This window comes from Podarcis liolepis, assembly GCF_965112155.1.
Source record: "Podarcis liolepis genome assembly, chromosome: 1".
NCBI lineage: Eukaryota > Metazoa > Chordata > Lepidosauria > Squamata > Lacertidae > Podarcis > Podarcis liolepis.
The window spans coordinates 105,249,108-105,262,126 of NC_139554.1; the positions used below are offsets into that span (position 1 = coordinate 105,249,108).

At 42.5% G+C, this 13,019-nt stretch overlaps 2 long non-coding RNA genes across 3 annotated transcripts in view; both read right to left on the reverse strand.

The window, feature by feature from the left end:
• LOC310703258 overlaps positions 1 to 13,019 on the reverse strand; it is a 331,049-nt gene that overhangs the window by 236,378 nt on the left and 81,652 nt on the right. The gene's annotated exons all lie outside the window — the stretch shown is intronic.
• LOC310703296 overlaps positions 5,841 to 13,019 on the reverse strand; it is a 44,045-nt gene continuing 36,866 nt past the window's right edge. For both annotated transcript variants that reach the window (XR_014524066.1, XR_014524067.1), the window contains 2 exons: positions 12,548 to 12,723; positions 5,841 to 6,181 (listed from right to left, as the gene is read on the reverse strand). This is a non-coding gene — a long non-coding RNA (uncharacterized lncRNA). The remainder of the gene's footprint in view (positions 6,182 to 12,547; positions 12,724 to 13,019) is intronic.

Genomic DNA, 13,019 nt, shown 5'->3' on the forward strand with positions numbered 1-13,019 from the left:
GCATTGCTTAAAATGGCAGCACCATTTCAAGAGAACTTAAAGAGCATTCAAACGACATGATGTGGTTTTCGTATGAAGAGAAACCAAGTCAGCTCCTTGATGCCAAATGTGAACAGCAGCCGTGAAACCCCTGCAGCCTCTGTAGTTGAATCAAGGTTTAGGGAAATATGTTTTAGGATTAATTTTGTTTTATTTTTAACCTGACTCTGAAATGCCAGAGCTTCAAGAATATCGATTTTATACTGTATACCATAAAAAGCTATCATTCAAGGCAGAATAAAGAGTAAAATCCATTCTGCGGAAAACTAATGCATACATAGAATCACTTCAACACATATTTTAAAGTACATTATGCAATACATTAAAAATAATGATTTTGAGACAAATTAAGCCATAACAGCCTCAAATCAGTTTGCCTACACAGTTAATATGTTGATTAATGTCCTGTTAGAACCAAGACACTCATTTTTATCTCATTATTCAACTCAGTGTTTTCCCAAAGCTATTGAATAAAAATGTAATTATTGCTCTAAATTATGTTATTATTAACTTTCGCATGGTGTTTCTTGATAAACAGCACCACAAATAGTAGAGCCTAGTGGCAGAGAGACAAGAATAAAAACCACATCAATAAACAGAGCCATTTAGAAATATGTATTGGAGGAGGATTCGGGCAAATAAAAAGTAGGCAGGGTTTTCAAGAATATACAAAGACAATATGGGACCAAGTTGCTTAAACACTGGGGTGATGGATCTTACTCTCTCTCTCTTTTTCAATTAAAGTGCAATTGCTGTGTGTGGGGGGGGGGGAATGTAATATTGTTCTCTTTTAAGCTGCACACTGGAACTAAGCATTATGGTTGACAGAGCGGCGCCCCACACGCCTCCTCTCTCTCCTGTGAATTTGGCTTTACAAAATGCAGGGATGTGGGAACATTTTGTGGAAATTCTTGAGCTCTACTACACTCCTTTGGCTGCCGCTGTAGTGGCCATGCTGAGGATATAGGCAATGCAACCATTATGCTATGAGTCAACTTTGCATTTCTAAATATAAGGGGGGTGGTCGAGGAAGTATAAGGCTGGTGTACATGGTGTTAAGCTACGGGGCACCTGTAATGTGTAGCTGTGTCTTGGTTTTTTATGTTATATGGGGAAAGCCATTCATAGCCTCATATTTTCAAAAGTGACCTTACCTAAGATCCTTCATGCAAGTGCTCCTTTATGCTTTTCCAATACCAAAAGTCTCAAAGGGCCAGTTGTGGGTGACCTTTACCTAAAACAAACACGAGCCCCGGAAAAGCAGGTGTGGGGTCTGGTCTGGGGGCCTGGATACTTCATGGAACTCCCGTCCCCCCCCCCCAGCCTTGTCAGAGATATTATTATACAATTCATCGTAACAAAGCATCTATGAAGTCTTCAAAGATAACTGTATCAATATTCCACTTGAGTTTTATTCTAACTAAGCGAGCTCTTTTCAGAGTTATGATTTTGACATTGTTATGCAAAACTCTATTTTCATGCATTCATTCCCACAAGAATGGTGCCTGCTCCTAGTAATGTTATCTAATTCAGGACGAAAGAGTGCTGCTGAATTTGGCACTTGTGGTTTCTTTGGTTCTGTGATTAAGAATGATACATTTTAAAAGTGGGCTTAAAAAAAAAACGACACTACATTTGCAGCTGACAATTTGAGCTAGCCAAGTTGTTGTCCATCCCCCCCCCCCCCACACAGGGCATATGCTCTTGATGTTGGCTGGTTTCCACAACCGGTAAAGTTGGAGTTATTGAATTTAACTTGATTTGATCCCACTAATCAGTAACTTAAATTTCAACTGAAAAAATCAATTCAAATGTTTAGTTACCACAACAACATAAGTAGCAATGGACACAGGCCTAGCCTATCATCCGCTCTTAATTCTTCTTGATTTCAGTGGGAGAGTTAAGCACATGTTTCATTTTCTTCCACCGAACAAACTTAAAAACAGTTACCTTTGGCTGAATCATTCCCAGTATGAATTAGCTAAAATAGCTGACAGAAGAAACCTCATAGATATGAGCCATGGGTATATATAAACTGGGGTAACCATAAACCTTGTGTCATAGCTTCAGTCGCAAGCTAAGGGTGGCAATGGCTCCTGCTTAAAAAAGGACAGTCCTCTGTTTGAAAGAGTCCATTATTTGAAGGGCTATCTGGTCCAAGAAGAGAGAGCAGGAGGGGCCTTGAAGTTGCCCATCAACTGTTCTAGGGTTGTCATATTTTGAAGAGCAAAAAAGAGGACACATTTGCCAACTTCTACTTTTAACTATGGATCGCTATCACGACTCTACCCTTGAAAAAGGGGATGTGTCCTGGAAAAAGAGGACACATGGCAACCCTATGGTAGCAGCACCTAGGCAGGCCCCAACGTCACCCTATCATAGGTTTCCCCACTATGGTGAGATACTTGTATTCTTAATGGTTGGCATCCATTTCCCTCAAGAGACAATGGATTGCACCTCCAGGGGTGAAGTCAAACTACTGTGTTAGCATCACCAAAGTGACCTTGCTGGGGCGCAGGCCTGGGCAGTGTATATGGAGGTCTTTAATATTCCTTAAAGATGTTCCAGTGTCCATTTCATAATTGTTACTGAGTGGTAAACTATTGTTGGCATCCATCTGTCTCAAGAGGTTGAAGTCAAACCACTACCTTAGCAGCACCAAAGTAACCTCCCCGGGTCACAAGCCTGCGGTATGTGTATGGAGGTCCTAGGTGCCCAGATGACCTCTTGGCATCATTGATATGGTTCAAAGGAAAGCAGAGCAATACATTTGGCACCAGCTTGGCTGCAGGCGTACAGGGCACCATCCAACCATCTTAGGACTCCACTCTGGATGTGTGTAGAGTTTGCTCCTTAGCCTTTTCTCTCTCTCAAAGATGTACTGCCAGGCAGTGGAGACTTAGGGTCAGAGTCTTCCTTCTCTTAGATGGGCTACCTCCCCAGGTTGATGAGTCACATCCACCCCTCACTTCCCTTTACAACTTGGTCAGAAACTGTCTTCTTGACTGTTGGACCTACTATTGGTCTCATCCGCTCAATCCGTCAGAGCCTTTCTCCGTATACAAGGGAAGTCCCTAACTCTTAGTTACATTATGATAATTAATTTTGCCTTTGAATCTGTATATATAAATTAGGATGTGCAAATTGAATGCAAATCAATATCCTCCGTTGCCCCCTTATTGCAGAAGCCATTCATATAGGCATCACCAAACCACAGTTAACAACAGATCAGCCTCTTTAAAAAAAAGAAAAGAATTTTTTATTTTATTTGAAAATGTGTATTTAAGTCTAGATTTTCAAGATAGCTTACAAAAGAGAACCATAAAACAAATATAAAACAGATCAGAAACAACTGAAATAAAAGCAATTATTGCAGCAATAGTAAAAATACAAAAAGCAGTAGATATAAAATCAATTAATAAGTGACTAACACTTATTCCAGACTGAAAGCATTCTTTATCATCAGTTTACTCATGGTACAACACTCCTGAGAGCAAAGTTTCAGCAGCAAGACAGCATTCTGTGTTCATCACACATGTAAGAGAAATAGGTAGATTGTACACTTCTGATGTGGGAAGGAGATGGTCTTGTTGTTGTTTATCATTGTGTGTGTGTTTTCTGTGTGGGGCTGTAAGCAGGAGAAAGCATAACATTTTCTTTCTTTTTTTTAAGAACAAGGTGCCTCATCCAAAATATATGCAAACAAGAGTCTATCTTTCATATGAATTTGGCAAGAACTTGCACAGACTTTGCAAACCCAAGAAACCAAAGACCTTGCCAAGAGAATTAAATGCAAAGACAAGTGTTACTTGCTGAAATAAGGTGCCTATACAGTATCTAGTCCGTTTGTACTGCCAGGTTTACCAAGGCATAGCAAGATAAATCTATCAAAATAGTTAGAAAAGGAATGTAGTTATTACTTAAACACAGGGACAATGCAGTAGGAGGAAAACTGCAGTTCTGTTAGTGAGTTTAGTATTCTTTGGCAACCTCCATATATATTGCCAGGAATTGTCATGTACTTCAATTCCAGCCCCTCTTTATCCTAGTTAGTATCTCATCTTTTTCATGTTCCAGAAAGCTCAGCTCTTGTTTGTGTCAGTCCGCGGGTCATGCATGCAATGACAGAGACATTCTCTTTTTTCTTGGCAAAATTAGAAATGCTTATCCTGAACATTTTCTAGAGTAGAAAAGGGCTTTATAGGAGTCTTTTCACTATTTCAAAAGCTCTTGGGAAGAGCTTTGGGAAAAGACGTCTGCTGCTTTGCTTATATATATACACACACATATCTATATATATAGATAGATATAGATGTGTATATAATATATATACACACACACACACACACACACACACATATACACACACACATATATATACTGCAATCCTATTCACATTTACCTAGGAGTAAGACCTGCTGGGGACACGGGTGGCGCTGTGGGTTAAATCACAGAACCTAGGACTTGCCGATCAGGTCAGTGGTTCGAATCCCCACGATGGGGTGAGCTCCTGTTGCTCGGTCCCTGTTCCTTCCAACCTAGCAGTTCGAAAGCACCTCAAAGTGCAAGTAGATAAATAGGTACCACTCCAGTGGGAAGGTAAACAGCGTTTCCATGCGCTGCTCTGGTTTGCCAGAAGCGGCTTAGTCATGCTGGCCACATGACCCGGAAGCTGTATGCCGGCTCCCTCGGCCAATAAACGGAGATGAGTGCCGCAACCCCAGAGTCGGTCACAACTGGACCTTATGGTCAGGGGTCCCTTTACCCTTTACCTTTTAAGACCTGCTGAACTCTGTCAGTCTTACTTTGGGGGAAATCATTAGTGTTACACAAACCCTTTGATAAGAATGCCCCAACTCATTGCAAGCGATCAACATCTTGAAAATCTTGTCTAAAAGCTTGGAGAAGACAAGGCTTGTGATGTTGCATTTGGCTATATCTCTTAGCCTTTGCATCCAGAATCTTAGTCAGCTCCCCTTGCCCAGCCACACCCAACTCTTTCTACTCCATCACCAGGCAAGGCCTGCTCTGCTCTGCTCTACTCTACTCCCAGCAAACAATTTGGCAAGGGAGGAAAGGGAAAGAGCCAGTGTGGTATAGTGGCTAGAATGCTGGACTAGGACCTGCGAGACCAGGGTTCAAATCCCCACTCAGCCACGAAGCTCATTGGATAACCTTGGGTCAGTCACTCATTCTCAGCCTGCCCTGCCCTGTGAGGATAAAATGAGGGGAAGGAGAAGTTTGTACCCCACTTTGAGAGCCTTGGAGGAAAGGTGGGACATATATACTCCATAAACAACTGAAAAGATTTATCATAGATCAAGTTGTGAACTGCCCCGAGATCTTCAGATGAAGGATGGTATACAAATTAAATAAATAAATAAATATTAGGGCTAGGAAGGATCTTTGGTGAAATGGCTTTTGGGAATTCTCCCAGCTGCCTCCTTCTTTCATTGTGTTGTTTAGTCGTTTAGTCGTGTCCGACTCTTCGTGACCCCATGGACCAGAGCACACCAGGCACTCCTGTCTTCCACTGCCTCCCGCAGTTTGGTCAAACTCATGCTGGTAGCTTCGAGAACACTGTCCAACCATCTCGTCCTCTGTCGTCCCTTTCTCCTTGTGCCCTCCATCTTTTCCAACATCAGGGTCTTTTCCAGGGAGTCTTCTCTTCTCATGAGGTGGCCAAAGTATTGGAGCCTCAGCTTCAGGATCTGTCCTTCCAGTGAGCACTCAGGGCTGATTTCCATAAGAATGGATACGTTTGATCTTCTTGCAGTCCATGGGATTCTCAAGATTCTCCTCCAGCACCATAATTCAAAAGCATCAATTCTTTGGTGATCAGCCTTCTTTATGGTCCAACTTTCATAGCATCTGCTTAAGGGCAGGTCTTTTAGAAGGGCTGATCAGTTCACCCATTACATGGGATCCAGAGGTCTTCTGTTAAGGGATCAGTTCTGATTACGAACACAACATCTTCTTGGCACACAACACCCAATAGTGTTGCAGTTTGGAATGTTGCCTTGAATGTAGTTGGATGGATTTCTTAGGCATCTATGGACTGGATCCACCGTTAGTCCTACTCAGTCTAGATTTGTTGAAAAGAATAGGCATGCCTAACGTAGGACTTAGGACCATGACTAACCTAGGACAGTGGGTATAACTTTGTTAGATGCAACTCAATTGAATAGTGCCTGCAACAACATGATGACCACCTACCCTCGCTTGCTGTCAGTCTTCAGCTTTTTCCTTGAGTTGGGCAGGTGCTGAAGTGAAACCGATGCAGGGTTTCTCTAAGCAACCTTGCTATGGGTCAAGCTCAACTCCCATGCCAACCTTCCCTATGCAAGCCAAGTAGGATACTGTGCTTTATCTGGCCTTTTTAAGAAAAAGGAGTAGGGGCAATACAGGACAGTGATCCCATTATCCTACCCTCTCTAATGGGTATTCCACTGGAGTCTTTGCATTTAGCCTTGCAGGCCTTTCCAGGAAAGCAAAAGAAAAAAGTCGTAGTAGAGGAATTGTTTCAGCTGATCATCTGGATAACACTAACAATACATGGCACAATTCCACAACCCAGATACTTTAGGAACCTTTCTAAAGCTGACACTTAGGTGGGCACACTTTTTTGGTTAACAGTATCTAATGTATATGGATGGATGTGTGCAATGGCAAAACATTTAAAGCCCAAAGCCTGTGATCAAGAGAAAAGGAAGTATATGTGAATGATGAATTAGTGAATATAATTATTGAGATACAATGGGACACGATGTGATTAAATAACATCAGAGAAAGAGTAGTAACCCAGACACAGATGATAAGCACTGGATACGGAACTACTCTTGTGAATGGAGGCTTGTCTTTTATCTCCATAAAAATAGGGAATCAGGTACTGAGCTATGGAAGAGGAGGAGGAGGAGGAGGAAGAGGAGGTTGTGGTGGTGATGGTGTGAGGGATGCTTAGCTTGATTGAGAAAGGTTAATTACATGTGAAATGAGACTGGGATTCAGGCTGTGTTTGCTCTAGATTTTGTGTAATGTTATATCAACACTGGGATTCTCTGTTCATCTATTAGCAAAACCAACCCGTTTTGTTTGGTTTCATTTCAGTGTTGTTTTAATCCCACAGAACATTTATACTGTTATTTTAATTCTGCTAAACATGTGTGGATAGTAAAATACTTCCGGAATTAAACTACCAACGGGTACAGAAAGTGATCCAGTCCTCATAAAGATTTGATCTGTTAATTAGCCATACCAATTTTATGGATCATTGCCACCCACTTAAAACACATTGTTATATGTTCATAATCTTTGCATAATGAGCCTTTATGGAGTATAGAGGCCAACTTTAGTGCAATGTTCAACAAAGCCTTTTTCCCTCACCTAGTCAATCATAACTACATTCCATAGGGGAAATAAGCAGATAATGATTATTAAAGTATTTTCCCTGCCCTAAATATGGAAGAATTAGACCCTTTGAAAAATTATGGACACCTTTTCCATGTATGGTTTTAAATGCATATGCAGCCCGATCCTATGCTTGTTTACTTGGAAGTAAGTCCCTCTGAGTTCAGTGGGAGCAAGCATTGCATAACGTATTGTTATGCAATTGGGGATGTCAGATACCTATATTTACTGGATCCAGTTAGTGTTAGAACTTAATCAAGGCTTGGGGTGTTAAACTGGAGGTTAGACACTGAAGCCCTGGATTCAGCAAGTGTTAAAATATAAACCAGGCTAGCATCCTGGTGAGATAATCACTTGCAGTGATGAACCATTATGAAAACAAAGGAAAAGTGATGGGTCATTAAGAAAGCAAGGAGAGGGGCTCTGTGTCAGACAGCAAATGGGCTGGGCCTCTCCTCCAGCTCTTAGATAGTTAGAAGGACAAAAGCCAGAGCTTAAGAGTTCTGTGATGTGATGGGACCTAGAGGAAAAAAAGGTTGCGCGATGGAAAGGGCACAGAGAGCCATGGCTGATTTCTTCTTGAATCTAAGGCTGTGGGCTATGGGAGAAGCAAGACCCTCTTGGCGTGCTAATGCTGTGAACCACTCCATCATAGACTCAGGTTGTAAAAAGGTAAAGGTACCCCTGCCCGTACGGGCCAGTTGTGTCCGACTCTAGGGTTGTGCGCCCATCTCACTTAAGAGGCCGGTGGCCAGCGCTGTCCGGAGACACTTCCGGGTCACATGGCCAGTGTAATGAAGCTGCTCTGGCGAACCGGCACCAGAGCAGCACACGGAAACGCCGTTTACCTTCCCGCTATAAAGCGGTACCTATTTATCTACTTGCACTTAGGGGTGCTTTCGAACTGCTAGGTGGGCAGGAGCTGGGACCGAAAGACGGGAGTTCACCCCGCCGCGGGGATTCAAACCACCGACCATGCGATCGGCAAGTCCTAGACACTGAGGTTTTACCCACAGCGCCACCCGCATCCCCAGGTTGTAGATGTGGGTAAATAAGCCATATATAATAAAGCCACTACAGTCCCCACTGTGCCTTATTCCCAAACCCTGGAGTCTTGCACGACATGTAGATCGGGGCAGCATCAGGGCAGGTCTTTCTTTTCTACATGCTCATTCTTAAGTCCATGGTATTGTCACTGACTTACAATTCTGTTACCCAACACAAACTTCCTATCCCCTGCCATCCCTGCTAAACCACTTCTCAGTACAACTTTATGCTTGTGTATCAGAGTCAAAGCAGCTACGAGAGGCAAGAAGGCTTCCTTCAAAATGCAAAAGTATTGTGCAAAGGAGGAGAATGAAAAGGAACACAAACTTTGGCAAAACAAAAGACCCAGCATATAGAAAAGGGTGCTCAAGAAGAATTTGAGGAATGCATTGTTGAAAGCCCTGAGACTAACAACAAACGTCTTAGTCAGCCATAGTCTGGCTTACCATGTTGTGAGAACTAGATCATAATGCATTGTTGTGATCCTCCTAACAACCCTGTAAAGTAGGTATTGTTATCTCTATACTGCAGAGCAGAGGGCCATGGGAGGGGTGGTGGATCCTGAGAGACAATTCAGACCACGTACTAAATTCATAGCAAAAGGAGGTATAAAAGAGGGGGAGACATCCTGATTTGTAGCACAGACTCTTAGACACTATGGTACACCAGCTCACAACTGAATAGAACAACAAACCACCATGTATTAAATATGGCTCTGCTGTCACACGGCAAAATTTAATGGGCAAAGTCATTGTAACTGAGAGTGAGTTTATGGGGCCTGGTTGCCATTTCCAGTGGATTTTCTCTATACTGTTTTCATCCAGGCACAAATTTGGACAGACAAACCATGCGATACGAGGACTGGGTTTAGGCATCCTCAGAGTACCACGAGAAGAAGTCACAAGGGAGGAAAACCCACCATGCACCAATGATTGGTTGATATATCCTAGGGTTGCCATATTTCAAAAAGTAATGGCTGCCTTATCATATCCGAAATACTCTATGTCCAACCCTTTTAGAACAGACTCAAGGATTGGTTGGACTGGAATGAAGTCAACAGTTAAATATGTGCATCCACAACCCATTCCCTCCTGTCCAAGCAGCCATGTTTAGGAGGATCTTCATAGGATTCGGTGAAGCCATTTAGATTCCCTCCCACTGTCATCCCTGAGCAGATTGCTGAATATACTGCAGAATGTCCGATGATTGCCTGCCAGGGGAAGCGTGTAGCTGGGGTTGGTGGCAGGGTGGCATGCAGGACAGATGGATTGCTCTGGATTGCTCTGTTACCCATTCAAGGTGTTGGCTAAACATGTTGTGTAAAACGGGTTCATCCAAACCAATATTTATTATGCTTTCACTCACAAACATGCTTCCGTAACTGTGGTTGGTGCTAGCCCCATAGTATTATAAGAGAGGAAGTAAAATCCATTGTCTAGTTCCCATAATATAAGAAAGGACAACCTAAATATGGGTCATCTGCAGGTCAGCCTCCACAATTTTGGTCACTATGTACAATAAGCAGAGAGGAGATAGTATCACATCCATTCTGTGCCTGTAGAGGAAATTGCACTGGATGGATTGGGGGGGGGGGATTGAACCAGACCTAAATGAAAGGAGAAGGCAGTACCAATATGGCCTAGAGTAAAACGTGTCCTCTGATCTCAAATGTGGTTGGCTCATGAGTGTGGACAAACACCACAACACATGGAAATCCCAGAACCATTCTTTCTATCATCTCATCAACTTAAAACAGGGTTGGCTGATAAAACTCCCAGGCTGGCTGGGGAGACTGGAATTTGAGTCCAAGATCTTCTGGAGGGACGCAGTTACACCACTGTTGACTTACAATAACCTTTTGATAAAGAGGTAGACTTTGAAGCTTAAGATATAAACCAGAATGTGGATGGTTGCATAGTTCTCTTGGCTTAGAAGGCAATCCACCCACCCACCACTAAAGTCTAGAATAGAACTCTTTTGGGAATTTAGCACAATTCTATTACGTACATATATCATCCAATCACAGTCCCAGAGTTTCAGTTCTATAGCTTTGTGACATGATACTGTATTAATAGCTACACTAATTAGTGAAAGGTTCACAGCCTCTTTCAGCAAAAGGATTATCAGGCCCTTATTAGAACGATCCAATCCTCTTGGGTCTGCAGAACTGAGCTGGCAATCTCACAAGAATTGATTTCCTTTCTTGAGACACAGGACTTCCTGCTTCCAGTCAGGCCGGAAATGCCAGGAGAACACCTTTGTATTTTAGAGCTTCTGCTTCTGGGCAATTTCAAGAAGCAAAAAGGCAAGGATGAAGGGGAAAGGGAAGTCAAGCCAAATGAAGAGGTGGACTGGAAGGGAGAGCTACCCAAAAGGGGGCTTGAAGCAAACAGCGTTTTGTACAGGGAACAACTCCAGTCCTTGTTCAAACCCTCTGACTAGTACTAATGTATGGTACATACAAATTCTAAATGAAATTAAACCAGAAAACTCATTTGCATGCCGATATGAAAACATTGCTTCTCAATAGAGTTGCTTTTGGGGAAACAAAGTTCAACTCAATTGCTGAGTTAAAAATACAGTGGTACCTCGGGTTAAGTACTTAATTCGTTCCGGAGGTCCGTTCTTAACCTGAAACTGTTCTTAACCTGAAGCACCACTTTAGCTAATGGGGCCTCCTGCTGCCGCTGTGCCGCCGGAGCACGATTTCTGTTCTCATCCTGAAGCAAAGTTCTTAACCCGAGGTACTATTTCTGGGTTAGCGGAGTCTGTAACCTGAAGCGTATATAACCTGAAGTGTATGTAACCCAAGGTACCACTGTACTGTATAAGCTATGGGGTGGAACAGAGAGCTTCGCCCTCCTCAGAGCCACTTAGGTTTTCCAGAATCCCATGAACTGGGACTGAGGGCCTAACTACGTATTATGTAAATTGAATAGTTGGCAGCCGAGTTGGGGTTTTAAAAAATAATAATCCTAGGTCTATGTAGGAACTTCCAAAGGGAAAGCAGTTTAACTCTTCCCTACCCAGCTGTGACTCTGATGGAAATATCCTCTCCCAGTAATGGTCAATGAAAGGAAAAAAATAATCTCCCATTGCTACCACTATGAAGTTTCTCTGCAATTGCTCATCGCAATATAGCAAGTGGCTTATATGGGATCACACCTAGGGAGGGAAGAGTTAAGTCCCCTATGTGTATAGGCTATGGTCCCAATGAAAAGTACACCCTTGAACCTAGAATTAAATTCCCAGACCAGTTGTAATACACTCATAAGCAGATGGGATGCAGATCACATCCAGAGCCTGATGAACGCTGAGCACTCTGCAATTTGCCGCAGGTGGTTCCACTGCAGATTTCAGTGAAAGAAATGTGAAGGGAGCATCCCTAATCAAACAAAAGGCAATTTGTCAGTTTCTACCTCTCCCCATGGGCTCCTGTTGTTTTGTGCTCTCCTCAGATATGGCAGTCTGGTTTGTAACTCAAGTATAGACAGCAAAGGGGGGCGAAGGGCTTCCCTGGAAGGAGGTCTGAATCTGGTTTCTGTAAACTTTTTAAAATAGCTGTACTTTACAGTGCAGCTAGAGAATTCCCAGCCCAATATAAGCTGAAACACTAATGTGTTTCATCGGCATCACCATGACATTTCTTCTGTTAAAAAAAAAACAAAAGCAAAAAGCAAAAAGGGGTACATTAATTCTGCTACACTCCCTGCTCCCTGATTATTACTTAATTAGGCACAAGAAGATTTTAAAAAAATATATTAAAAAAAAATAAAGCATGAATCACCCAAGTCTGGTGTTATGCACTGACATTGACTAAGTTAACAATTCAAGGGTCAGTATTTGCAAAAGTAAGGACAAAGCTTACAAGCATTTGGATCCATCTAGCAACAATGTGCACCTTGGGATAATGGACTTAAAACAATTGCAATTAACAGGCTAAGACAAAGGATTAAAATTAAAAATGAATAGTGTGGCGCTTGCAGCTTGCTTGTAAAACAGCATTAAGCCAACTTAATCCATTTTAATTCCGGGGTTGGGGGGGGGAACCTACCGGCACAAATGAAATAGATTTGGGAGGAGGGTGTCGAGTTCAGCTCCTGCGAAAGTGCGATACATTCACCTGTGACAATTCTTTCTGGAATGATAAAGTAAGGGAAGTCTCTTAAGAACTCTGAGTGACTCTCTGAGGTCCCCAGAGATCAGGTGTCAAAGTTGTCTATCAGATGCCTGAAAAGAAAAAAAGGAAGCATTACGCACTGCTATTGTGAGACAGTTGTCATTGACTGATCAGGCCTTTTAAGCAAGCTTTCACAGTCAATGAAACCACCTGAATAGATGAAAGCCAGACAGCTTCTGACAAACAAGAGACTGTGGAATATTCATTGTGCATCTGTGAGGGAAAGATTAATGTATTAGAAATTAAAATGGGACCAGAACGTATGATCTTGCTCTAACACTTGGCCAGACCTGTGTCACCCATTGCTAGTGCCTGAAGTCGACAGACAATTCTGCCAGGGTAACTG